The sequence below is a fragment of the Sciurus carolinensis genome, unplaced genomic scaffold, assembly GCF_902686445.1.
Source record: "Sciurus carolinensis unplaced genomic scaffold, mSciCar1.2, whole genome shotgun sequence".
Classification (NCBI taxonomy): Eukaryota; Metazoa; Chordata; class Mammalia; order Rodentia; family Sciuridae; genus Sciurus; species Sciurus carolinensis.
The window spans coordinates 2013419-2025764 of NW_025920121.1; the positions used below are offsets into that span (position 1 = coordinate 2013419).

At 39.8% G+C, this 12346-nt stretch overlaps 1 pseudogene; it reads left to right on the top strand.

The window, feature by feature from the left end:
• The window catches only part of LOC124973769 (disks large homolog 5-like), a 49099-nt pseudogene continuing 36753 nt past the window's right edge, over positions 1-12346 (top strand).

A 12346-nucleotide genomic window follows, 5' to 3' on the forward strand; every position in this document is an offset into this window, starting at 1 on the left:
ATGAGATGCCACAAGATGGAGTCCCTTCCTTCCATCAACCCAGAGTCATTCCACAAGCACCAGCCATGGAATGCCCAGTTCTCAGAATCTGGTGATATCATCTTTAGGCAACAATGGGGCTTGGGCCTTCCGAAGATTCCCATTGGTGGACAAATTCATGGGGCAGTTGATTCTGTGCCGGGCCATGGGCCTGGTAACAAGTCTCAAAGTATGGATTCTCAAATGGCAAAGCTGGGCCTTGCTGGCAGTAATTATCCCTTCAGAACTTTGAGTGTGGGGACAGATTTTTCGGGGAAGATGCTTTGTATCGATGGGGTGGTGGCTGCCTGCATGGAGTGCTAAATAGTTAAGAGACAGACACCTCTAGGAAACTAATGAGTATTGGAAGGCAGAAACCATGTTGTCCCCAGCCAGAAAACATACATTGGTGTCCATGTTAAGTGGTTCCTTGAGGGTCTTGTTCTTAAGTTTATCAGTCTGAGGGATAGCATGGGTACTGGACTGGGAGTCAGAAGGCCTGAGACAGTTTCAGCAGGTCATGTTCCCTTGAGACCTAGTGCCCCTTATCTCTAAAAGGCTAACACAGTTTCTTAGGCTCTCTGCAGACATAGCTTTAACTGAATAATAAAATGATGAGGTAGGACTTATAAGGAGGGAGAAAGGGAATGGATGAATGAATGAGCCAAATCAAGGAGATGAATGAGAAACAGTTCACATGCCAAGCCAGAGCTGTCAGTCAGCTGCCTCTTTTCTTTCTTTAACTTCCTCAGCCTGGGTCTCACTATACTTTGGACTCATGGGACTGTGTTGTGTAGTAACTGGCAGCTGCATTATATTTATTCACTGGAGGAAGAAGCTGTGGGGGAAGAGGCATGCCCAGCAGTGGGTAGTAGTGATGAATGCTTCCACCTTCATTTACAGTCCACTCTTGTACTGGATAAATACACAGAGTCACCATGGTATAAATGCAGGTATCAAAACCGGCAATCCCACAACTGTTATCAACACTGAGATGAAACTCAGACATATTCCAGATTGTCTGTGGGAGTCAGACACCCCTGAAGGAAGGGGTTATGACCTCAGAGGCAGTAGCCCCAGGGCAGAGACCCCTGTTGCTATGCAAAGCAGCTCTGGTGGTCTCACAGCAGCCCCTATCTAATCGGATGCCACAGTGCCAGACCAGATCCCCATTCCCAATTCCCATCTTTCAGGAGATACCCTTTGCCCCACCCCTCCACAAAATGCCTCCAATGCTAGAACACACTGTCTCCTAACCATTGGACATCTATCCTGAAAGAAAAGTTCACTACCAATCCCTTCCCATACTGGCCCTGGAATGAACTGTTTCAATGCCAAGCTTTTGCTTCATATCTATAGCCTCCAATCTCTGAAGTTGGGAGCTTTAGGTACCAGGGGCATGAGTAGAAAATGGAGCTAACAGCATGGCAGTCATGTTGACACAGAGGACCCACTTGAATGTTACATTATTAAAGACTTTTGGGAAAGTCAATCTGTTGTGTCTCATTTGCCAGTAGGAGGGCAACGTCTTTCCCCTGTTTGATGGTGGCACAAGTCTAACCAATAAAAGGAGAACTGGAGGTTGGCTTTGAAGGGACACATTTGAACCAATACTTGTGGATGAGCTCAGTTCCCTACATCCAGGATACATCTGAACCAATACTTGTGGATGAGCTCAGTTCCCTCCATCCAGGATTTAAGCTCAAACATGTGCAAGACTCTGGGCTAGGTCCCCAAAGGCACTGCTAGTCTGCAGGATGGTAAGTTCAATTGCCACAAGAATGACAGTTGCTGAGGGCACACAGGAATGGCAGTCCACAATGGCCATGCCACTGGTCAAACAAGTCATCATGAGGCCCATGAACCACACCATACTATGGGGTGAATGGCTGATATCTATGATGGATTCAATCTTAGGTGGTTGTCTATGAATTGTTTCTAATACAAGAACACTGCTACATGGCTATCATGAGTCTTCTCTGATGAATTGCAAGGCTACAAGGGCATATGCCATTATCTTGTATTTTGTTGTTGTGTTTTTCCTGAGCCCCTTCTCCAATTTGCATGTGCCTGACATTAGACTTCCTACTCTTTCCACCATACCCCATGGTATCCTTTCCCTAATCCTGTCTTCTTCAAAAATATGTGGAGGATACTTTAGTGTGTGCAGAATCATCTGCTTGGTCTATAGATTTGCTTAGATGAAGGTCTGGTGAGTAGCTCCTAAAATTATACACAGGAATACATCCATAGCGTATAGAGATCCATGGCTGCCCAAAATGAAGAGTCCCCTGCAACACAGATACATGGGAACACATTGAATACTTTCTGGAAATGGTCCTGAAAGGAGAGACAAATAAGATCATAAACTATTTGGCTCCAATTTAAAGATGAGAAAATGTGGATCATGCACAAAACTTTTACCCATTGACTTTGGAAATGAGCAACCCACTCACAATAGTTGCTCTAAACTTAAATGTAGATTTCCCTGAGAGGAATTGTCAGTTTTTGCTTATTTTCTGGTGGTGGTGGTGGTGGTGGTGGTGGTGGTGGTGGTGGTGGTGAGGTGTGTGTGTGTGTGTGTGTGTGTGTGTGTGTAAGAGAGAGAGAGAGAGGAGAGACAGACAGAGACAGAGACAGAGAGCGAGAGAGAGAGAGAGAGAGAGAGAGATTTTGAGAGATTGTGATTCTTGGCTCTTACTATACATATGTAATTTACTTTTTCTTTCCTGTGTGGGCTGAAGGGATTAGGTCCTGAAACTGAAAAGGAAGTCCTAGACCTATCTATATGACCTCTCTCCCGCAATATCTATTAACCCTTTTTCTTTTATTTTTGAAAGGTAAGTGGAAACTTTTTTTCCCCTTCTATAAACATGATCTTATATTATAACTCTAAATATAAAACAGGATTAAGTGCATGTACTCTGGTATAACAGAGGCTGGGGTTCACTCCTTCCTCACTTTATCACTTCTTATTCTTGGTTCTTTCAACCATGCAGATGCCTAAAGTCTGAGACTTCACTAGAACACTGCTTTATGCTCACCATCTATTAGCCCTTGCTTTCAAAGGAAGATGAAATCCATAAAGGGACAGATCAAAGCAGATTTTTTTCTCTTATGAAGCAGGGACTAGGGGGAGGCTTTAGTAAGACATAGTGAGAGAAGAAGGAAATGTTTCATTGAGACAGTATAATAGCTACTATCACTGATATGAAATAAATAAATCTCAAATGCAGTCTTGAAAACAGTCACTAAACAGAACTAAAATTGCTTATGTGTGACCAATATAGCTGCACAACAACAAAGTAGATTTATATCTCTTAATAGGTTAGGTTCATATAAAAATACATGCTCTATAAATTCTCAGGAAAGCCATATGTTTGCTGGTTTGGTTATGAAAGAAACCACATCTTGTTGGTATTGGTAAGCAAGTCAATGAGGTGTGCAGCAAACAAAAGTTGTCACTACAAATCAACCCAGAGGTCATTACATGTATGAGTCCATCATAGTCAAAATCCTCAACTGTAACTGCAGGACCAGGAAGGGGGCTGGTAGAGGTTATGTTCAGCAAATGCAAAGAAAGGAAACTATAGCAGAATGCAAAACAGCCAGCAGCAGAGGAAGGGTGTCCACTGCTCAGCCTTGTTGCCACAGACCCTACCCTGAGTGCCAGGGATCTGGAATCATCTTGAAGCAAGTCACTTTATTCCTTCAGGTCTTTGCTTTCTACATCACCTGTTTCCCTCTCAGACTTGGGGAAGGCTCTTAAGTCAACATTATGCCAGAAATATATAAATATAAATATATAAATATATATATGCATTCATATATATATATATATATGTAAAACATTAGATTAGAAAGATCAAGTAGAGTGCTTGGGGAAACTAAGAAGTGAAACAGTAAGTGCTGCCACAGAAAAGAGGAAAAGAATTTAAAATGAAAGCCAATCTTTCTCACAGAGCTGAGAATGTGGCAGGTGAGGCACAACTGTAGCTCAACACAAGGCACAGGCTGGTGTGTGAGGATGGCATACAGATATAAACCAAAAATGAAAATTAAGTGACAGGGCTTGTAAGCTGGGGAGTCTGCTGGATTCGAACAAAGGAAGTTGAGATGCCTATCTCTAACTGGGAGACATGGCAGTTTCTCATGCAGGATGACAAGAGTATCACAGGCCTGTGTACAGGATGGGTACCCATGGCAGACCAGGCAGGGGAGGGGATGGCACTATACACAGCTCATGAGTGATGCTGGCAGACAAGCTTGAGGTGGGAAGAACAGAAAAGATTCTGAAAAAAATTTAGTTTTCCATGAATATAGTGACTGGATGAACAAGAAAAGTACATACTATAACAGTTAAGGTTTCCTTAAGTATATGGCTATAAATAAGAACTTGAAACTAAAAAGGAGAAGCTACCTTGCCCTCAAGTATATTTCATATAAATCAGTTACTCAAAGAACACCTTCCAGCTGGGTGCAGTGGCACACGCCTTTAATCCCAGTGGCTCAGGAGGCTGAGGCAGGAGGAGCACAAGTTCTATGGCAGCCTGAGCAATGATGAGGCACTATGCAAGTCAGTGAGATCCTGTGTCCAAAGAAAATACAAAATAGGGCTGGGGATGACTCTCAGGTGTCAAGTACCACTGACTTCAATCCACAGTATCCCTCCTCCCCAAAAAATGCCCTCCATGTGCACATATACTATTTATTAATGTGTAAAACCTGGCAGGATAATTCAATTTATTGCTAGCACTTTACTTGGTTGTTACAACATATGCAAGGCTGTATATTTGAAATGGGAAGAGGGCATGGAAAGCAGTCAGAAGAATAAGAAATTATCTTCAAGTTTCCTACAGTGTCAGGCTCATTTTGACTATATTTTAACCTTTCCATAGAAGTGAAATATCATGGATGTGCAAGGGAAATGTTAAAGGAAAAACATTTTTAAATGGTGAAACACAAGCAATAATTACAAGCAGACACAGTCATTAGAAAAGATATTGTCTTGCTTCAACTAAATGTTTATACTTCTAGAAAAAAATTTAAGGTTAGCCAACACCAAGCTAAATGCTATGTGAACAAAAAAAACCAGCCTTTTCATGTTTAACAGTACTGGACTGCACTGGCTCACAGGTCAACTTGGACAAGTTAAAGGAAATGAACTCTATTAGAGAAATTGTTGCCAGAAGAGATCCTCTAGTTTCTCCCTGAGTTGGCTACAGCAATGTTTTGTAAGTTTTCTATTTGTGTTGCCCCAAGATTGCTTCTAGGAACAACAGCATGTGTTAACTCAACATACAGGTGCCTTGTAGGTACCATTCCTTCCTATCTAGGGTCCTGTTTGCCAGGGACAAAAAGGAAAAGTATTATATTTGCCATCATCACATGAAGGCTCCTGCTACAGTGTCAGCTACATTTAGGCATCCTCTGGGCAGAAAGACTCTATCTACTTCTGAGGTGATATCAGTAAAAAAAGGATATGATTTCACACATGTCACTTTACAATTTTTTTTGTCTTAGTCATCTCACAAAGAAATCTCTCATTCTTGATTAGCTCCTAGAAGAAGGCTCAAGGGATAGAGTTTCTTGGGATAAAAGTAGATGTATCTCTTCCTTCTAATGCTCTGGATGGCTAGTCAGACAGTGACTATGGACTTGCTTTTTAACATTCAGAATGGAGATGGTTCTGAAGGTAGGGGTCAGCTAGAGACTTCAGATAAACTTGTGTTGGGTAGGGGAAGAAACCCTAACTCACTTCCGGGAAAATATAGCTCCCCACTGGATAATTTTTATGCTCATAAACTGAAAACAAACTTTAAAATGAAAAAGGCCTCAAGCTCTGGTTCACAGGCAGGAATTTATTGAGGGAATACTAATAAACGATCAGAATCCAACTTTCTTAACCCTGGAGTTATTATCAAGTCCCTGAATCAATGCCTCTGTCTTCAGGATAAAACCCTTGGCAGCACCTTGGTCTTTTAGGGATGACTTTAAGTATATGTGAAGATAGTTTCAGCTTCTGTGCAGTTCAGATAAATGATTTTTAATACATCATTTGTTCACATCCTGTGAGAACTCCTACCCCCAGCTTCTTACTGAGAACACTAATTGTAATGATGCTTCCATTTTAAGCCTGCTGCTTTTCCAACAACATTCTACTGACATGATTCAAAACAGAAAAAAAGGTTCATAAGGACTGATGAACTGGAATATCTGGAGACAATCAGTATGGCAGAAGACTGGATTCTTTTCCAGTCTGACCTCTGTGGAAAGCTTTGGTAGAAAACCATCACTAAACAAATTAGTTTCTCAAGACTTTATACTTCCTTATTTGAAAGCAATACTGACAAAAGCTTTAGTCACCTGTCAAGACCTGCGGTCCTGGGGTGTGTCATTCTAGAAACACTTAGGCCAGTCTTAGTCAACACAAAAAGGGTTGTGGCTGAACTCTGACCACAGAAACCCCTCAGTGATCCACAGTGGCATGGGGCAGGAGGAAAGGCTGGGACAGTTGGGATAAATTACATTCTCAGGTTATATCATTTAAGAAGAATGTTGAGCAAATTCAAACCCTATCCCCCAGCCTTTCACAACCACAATCAATTTATCTACAACCCATTCTCCCTTCTCCTGCCCACTTCCTAAGAAACATACAAACCAAAAGATATCTGGCCAAAATGAAATGCCCATATGCAGTGATGGCTCTCACCTGTAACCTCAGGGACTTGGAAGTCTGAGGCAGGAGAAACTTGAGTTCAAAATCAGCCTCACCAAATTATTCATGCCCTAAGCAACTTAGCCAGACCCTGGCTGTAAACAGAAATATACAAAAGAAAGAGGATATGGCTTAGTTGTTAAGCTATGCCTTGGTACAATATGAGGTACAGAACAAAAGAAAAAGACAAACCAAATGTTCAGCCCTAATGGGTGTTCTGTTTTTTCTGCAATTTCCTTCAGGAATTAGGACAGAGTTTACCTTCCAGAAAGTCACTTCCACTGACTATCCCAACATCCCCTTCCACTCAAAATCCTGCTACTCTGATTTTGATTCTTCTCCCTGAAGAACTCTATTAACAATGCTGCTGTGAAGTGATGGCAAAGCATTTGACAACAATGCCATTCAAAGTGGAACAGGCTGGCATCCATCAACTTTGGATACAAGGGTCTGGAGATTCCAGACCTTGGAGATTGCTCTTGCTTTGTCTCCCCTGTGGGTCTTTCTGGGCCATAGGCAACAAGGGATCCATTTAAGCCTGCTATGACATCCTGGATACTCTCTCAAGCTTCTGGTTCTGACAAGGTAGAACTTAGGGACTTCCTGGTAGGTCAGCTTCCCACCTATATGCTGGCCAGTCTTGTGGAATTAATGAAGCATTATTTGCAGTGCGTAGGTAACTCATTCATCTGACATATATTCATGAGCACCAGGAAATGTGCTGAGGCTAGGGAGTTCCATAAGACGTGGAACTTAACCATGGTTCAATTTTATATCACCCCAGGAAATCATAAGACTGACATGTAGTAAACATGGGCAAACTCCAATAGCATACAGGAGGTGGTTACTCTAGTCCTGAGAGGTAATGTTTTCTGGTGGAATGGCATTTAAGCAAAAGTGAAGAGCAAGAGAAACACAGGTAGAGGAAATGTGTGATTTTGCTGGGAGTTAGCAAATGTAAAAAATGTCTTAATGTCTCACTGAGTAATATATACTATTGGAAATAAAGCAAACATACATATCTTTCTGTAAATCATATACTTTCTACTATTTATTTTGCTAATATTTGGAAAACAGACTCCTCATTTTTGGAGGGGCCTGAAAAACTGGATCATTTTTTAATTTATTTTACTATTCTCACGATATCATGTTTGCTTTTCTGCCCTCTCCACTATACTATAATATCTCTGAGGAAAGAAAGTGAGGCTGCATCTTACATGGTATCCTCACTGCTTACTATGTGGTCTAATGAGGCACTTAGTGAATGAATGAAGCTCACAAGAAACATCAAAGGAGAAACCAGATGTTATACTGATTAAGAATGCAAGCTTTGCAGTCATAGAGTCTCAGCCTGAATTCTGCCTTAACCAATTATTTGATGGTCAGACTTAGAATTTTCCCCATCGGTAAAATGGGAAATGCACATGAATACTTATGTCCACAGGATAGTCATCAGGATTATGCCATGATACCTAACATGTGTCCACAGGAAGTACTCAATAAATGTTAGATGAATTTTTTGGTAAGTAAAAAACATAGAACAGTTATTACTTAAAACAGTCCCACAATCATCCCAACGTATACACTTTACCTTCAATGCCGGAAATTCTTGGTAGGGAGATAGTCCATAGTTGGGGAGCTTTTGCAATTCGGTCTCCAAGAAATGGAAACTTTTGACAGCGCTGATGGCTTTGATGTGAAATTCTGTATTTGATCTGTAAAACCATGTATGCTTTAGTATAATTAATTCTAACACCAAATTATACTAGTGTCAAAGGTCTTTTAGGGCATTCATCCATCTATTAATATAAGAGAAATCGTTGAAAATTAAGTAGCACAGTGAATATGAAGTTAAAGAACTGGATTGAGATTTCTATAGACAATTTAAGATGAATCAAAATTATATTACTTTAAGTTTTGAAATAGATATTCCTCACTGGAATATGTTATGCAGTTTGATCATTCCTAATGAATAAACCTGAATTACTCAAAAATTTGCCATTTCTTGAGTGCCAAAATCACATAAGAGGAAAATTCCACATGTGCCCTCATGTGATGGGTCACAGTCAAAATGAAGGTGTGCCCAGTGTGGAGGCACATGCCTGTAATCCCAGCAGCTCAGGAGGCCAAGGCAGGAGAATTGGGAGTTTAAGGCCAGCCAACTGAGTGAGACCCTAAGCAACTTAGCAAAACCCTGTCTCTAAATAAAATGCAAAAAAGGAAAAGGAGTTGAAGATGTGACCCAGTAGTTAAGTGCCCCTGGGTTCAATCCCCAGTACCAGAATATAGGTGTATACAAATATTGCATAAGATTACATCAGAGGCTGGGTATGTAACTAAGTGGCAGAGTGCTTGCCTAGCATTTGCAAGGTCCTTAGTTCATGCCTAGCAACCACAAAAAATGCAACAATAAAGGAAAAAAAGAATCCACCCTTTCCTAAATAGCAAGTTAACTGTATATGAATCATAAATGTTTCACGTTACAAATTGACTACCCATACCCAAGGTATCTCATTGTATATATGCAAATATTTGGAAATCTGAAACACTTCTAGTCCCAAACATTTTGCATAAGGGGTACATAGCCTAGAGTACAAGTTAGCATTAGACATTCAGATGGAAAGAGTTGAAGCAGTCATGTAACAAGAGCATAAAAAGTTGGATATGAAGGACCTTTAAACATCCTGGGACATGGTCTGGGACTATATGCTACCAAGTAAGCTGGTGCTAAAAGACTGGTTCCATAAGATTATGTAGCACCAAATGTTAGGATAAAGCCTCCCACTCTAGTTCTTTTTCCCAATCAAAAGAAACCAAGGGAGGCTATATTGATTTTCCAAATGGAAGAATACTGGAGAAGGAGTCAAAGCCAACACAGTCTAGTGCCTTTGTCATGTCCATAAAGGAGGTAACACATCTGCCAATATTAACTAATCATGTCCCTACCAAACCAAAGTCAAGTGCTCTTCTAATCCAATGATCCTACCATTATATGTTAATGGTTATCAGAAGGAATAAAATCTATGTTTAAGTAAATTTTATACAGAAATGAAGAGTCCCAAAAACAACATTTAGGGCTGCTTTAATATATTATGACAGTAACACTTTTGCCTGTAATTGGATGCGGACAGTAGGTCTATTTCCAGCTAATCATTACCCATTCTTCTCTTAATAGACCAGAGTAAAAATGATGTACAAAATGGGATTTTTCTAAATGAAAACAGAGTGCATGAGCTTCACCTCCATAAGCTCAGCATCACTCACTGGGTTCGAGAGGTGCTGCTGAAAACACCTTTCAAACTCCCTATGTGGGAGCAAGCTCCCCAAGCCTGCATGAAATACTCAGAAGCCAGCCCAGTGCTCACCTTCTTCTGTAGTCTCCGGAGGCCTGTTGTTGTAAGGTTTGTTTGTGAGAGCACTGATCTGCTCCAGTTTCTCTCACAGTTTGGACACCGAGAATTTGGACTATCTTCTTTCCACCTACAGCAAAGATCAAAGAAGTTTTAAGTGGCTGGATTTGTAGCTCAGAGGCAGAGCACTTGTCTAGCATGTGTGAGGTATTGGGTTTAATTCTCAGCACCACATATAAATTAATAAAATAAAGCTGCACTGACAACTAAAAAGAAGAACATTTAAGGTAGAAGACCTCACCTGAATCCTGAGTCTCTACTATGTTCCCTCTAAAATCACTGAAGGAATGAATAAACGAATGTCAAGGATCTTTGTTGTTCAGTGTTGACCTGTGTCTGGCTGGATTTAAGTCTAGATCATTAAGGCAACATTATGTTCCAGATGATCTCATTTTCTGTGAACATTTGGCTGATGTGAGAAGGCATATATCAACAGCAGTACAGGAAATGTACCCTTGCTCAGGTACCTGTACAACACCCATTTTTTAAATGAGGAGAATATTGTTTTCCAGGAGCTATATCACACGAACTAAATAACTGTCCTAAATAATCTCACACTTCTTTGTGACTAGACCACTTGAGGGAGAGTTTTCTGCCCATACCAGCCTAAACACTCTCATAAATTAACAAATAAAACAATAACAACAAAAAGAGCTGGACACAAACAAAACAGAAGGACTCCCCTATATTTCTGTCTGTTTCCCTATGGTAATGGTCAATTGATGACAACGACTCCCAAAAACAAAGAAGGAGCTGTAATAGTTCTAATTCAAATTCTTATTTGTTTCAATCTTTTAAAACAGTTTACACAGTAAACTTCATTTTATTCCCAGGAAGATCTAGAGTGGGTCATGAATATAAATTCAATTATAAAAAGAGAGAAGTCTGCCTTCTATAAGGCTACTTTCTAACTGCTTAGGCTACTGTGAAGAGAGAGGCCTGATCGTATGTTTTAGAACATCGGTTCATCTCACATAACTTTTATTCAATGTGTATTTTTCTCTCTTCTATCGCTACTTCTACCCTAATAGTTACTGTATAGTAGTTCACTCTACTTAGGGAGTTCCAATATGAACCCATGTAATGAAACAAGATATTAAGTGAAGAATTGTAAGGACAAACTATATCTGGTTATGGTGCCTACCTGAGGCAGGAAAAAGGGATTAGTACACTAGAGTGAGTTAAAAACGGAGAGGGTCTGAAAATAAAGTCAAGAAATTTAGGTGAAAGTGTATACTGGTGATGTTTTCTGATATTTTCTTTTAAACTGTGAACCACTGCTGAAACCACTACTACTGTTAAAGTAAATAACTGTTAATTTTTCAAGTTCAACACTTCTATTTGGCTCTTAACTTTACTTATTCTCTACATTAGGTTTACAAAAAATTACAGAGACAAAAATCAATAAGAGCCCAGTTTATAATGCATTAAAATATTAAATATATGATTTTGATGGTATAAAAATGCTAAGGATGAAAAAATAAGATGGAAAGCATTACATCAAAAAGTACCTGCACTATGGTTCTACTCCAAGTTCATTTCTTTTAAAACTCATATCCTCTGAAATTATCAAATGCAAGATGCATCTTGATGACATCGTAGTAATTTACTAACGATCTTCCTGGCTTTCCCTTTGTCTTATCCCAGTACTTATAATATTAAACAAAATTCTAATTGGAGAATACTATAATCAAACTTTCACAGGATACCAAAACATATCAAAGATTTCTTATTTTATCATTATATTATGTCTGGGTAGAACCAAAAAGAAAAGGTACATGATGAAGGGAACTTGTTGACACTGAAGGTATTAATGGACTAAGATTGCAGTCTAAACATGGGAAATGATTTTGAGACTGGATACCATTTTGAGATGATCCATACCTTTGTCCTCCATCATTAGTATAGATAATGATTGCCTTAGCTTAAGTCATTTCCCTAGGGAAGCCTTCCTGATCTCTTAGAATTCCCTCAACATACCTTATATATTTCCTTTATAGCATTTATTAGACTTGTGATTAGTTATCTGTGTACTTCTTTGTTAAAGATTGTTTTTGACTGATGGATTTTGAGCTGCACTAGAATAAGGGTCACATGTCTATGCTGCTCACTGTGGCTCTCCCAGCTTGGCAGAAGATATATACCTAGCACAATATTCATTTATTCACTAATATGGTAATTTACTAATAGCTTGGTCTTG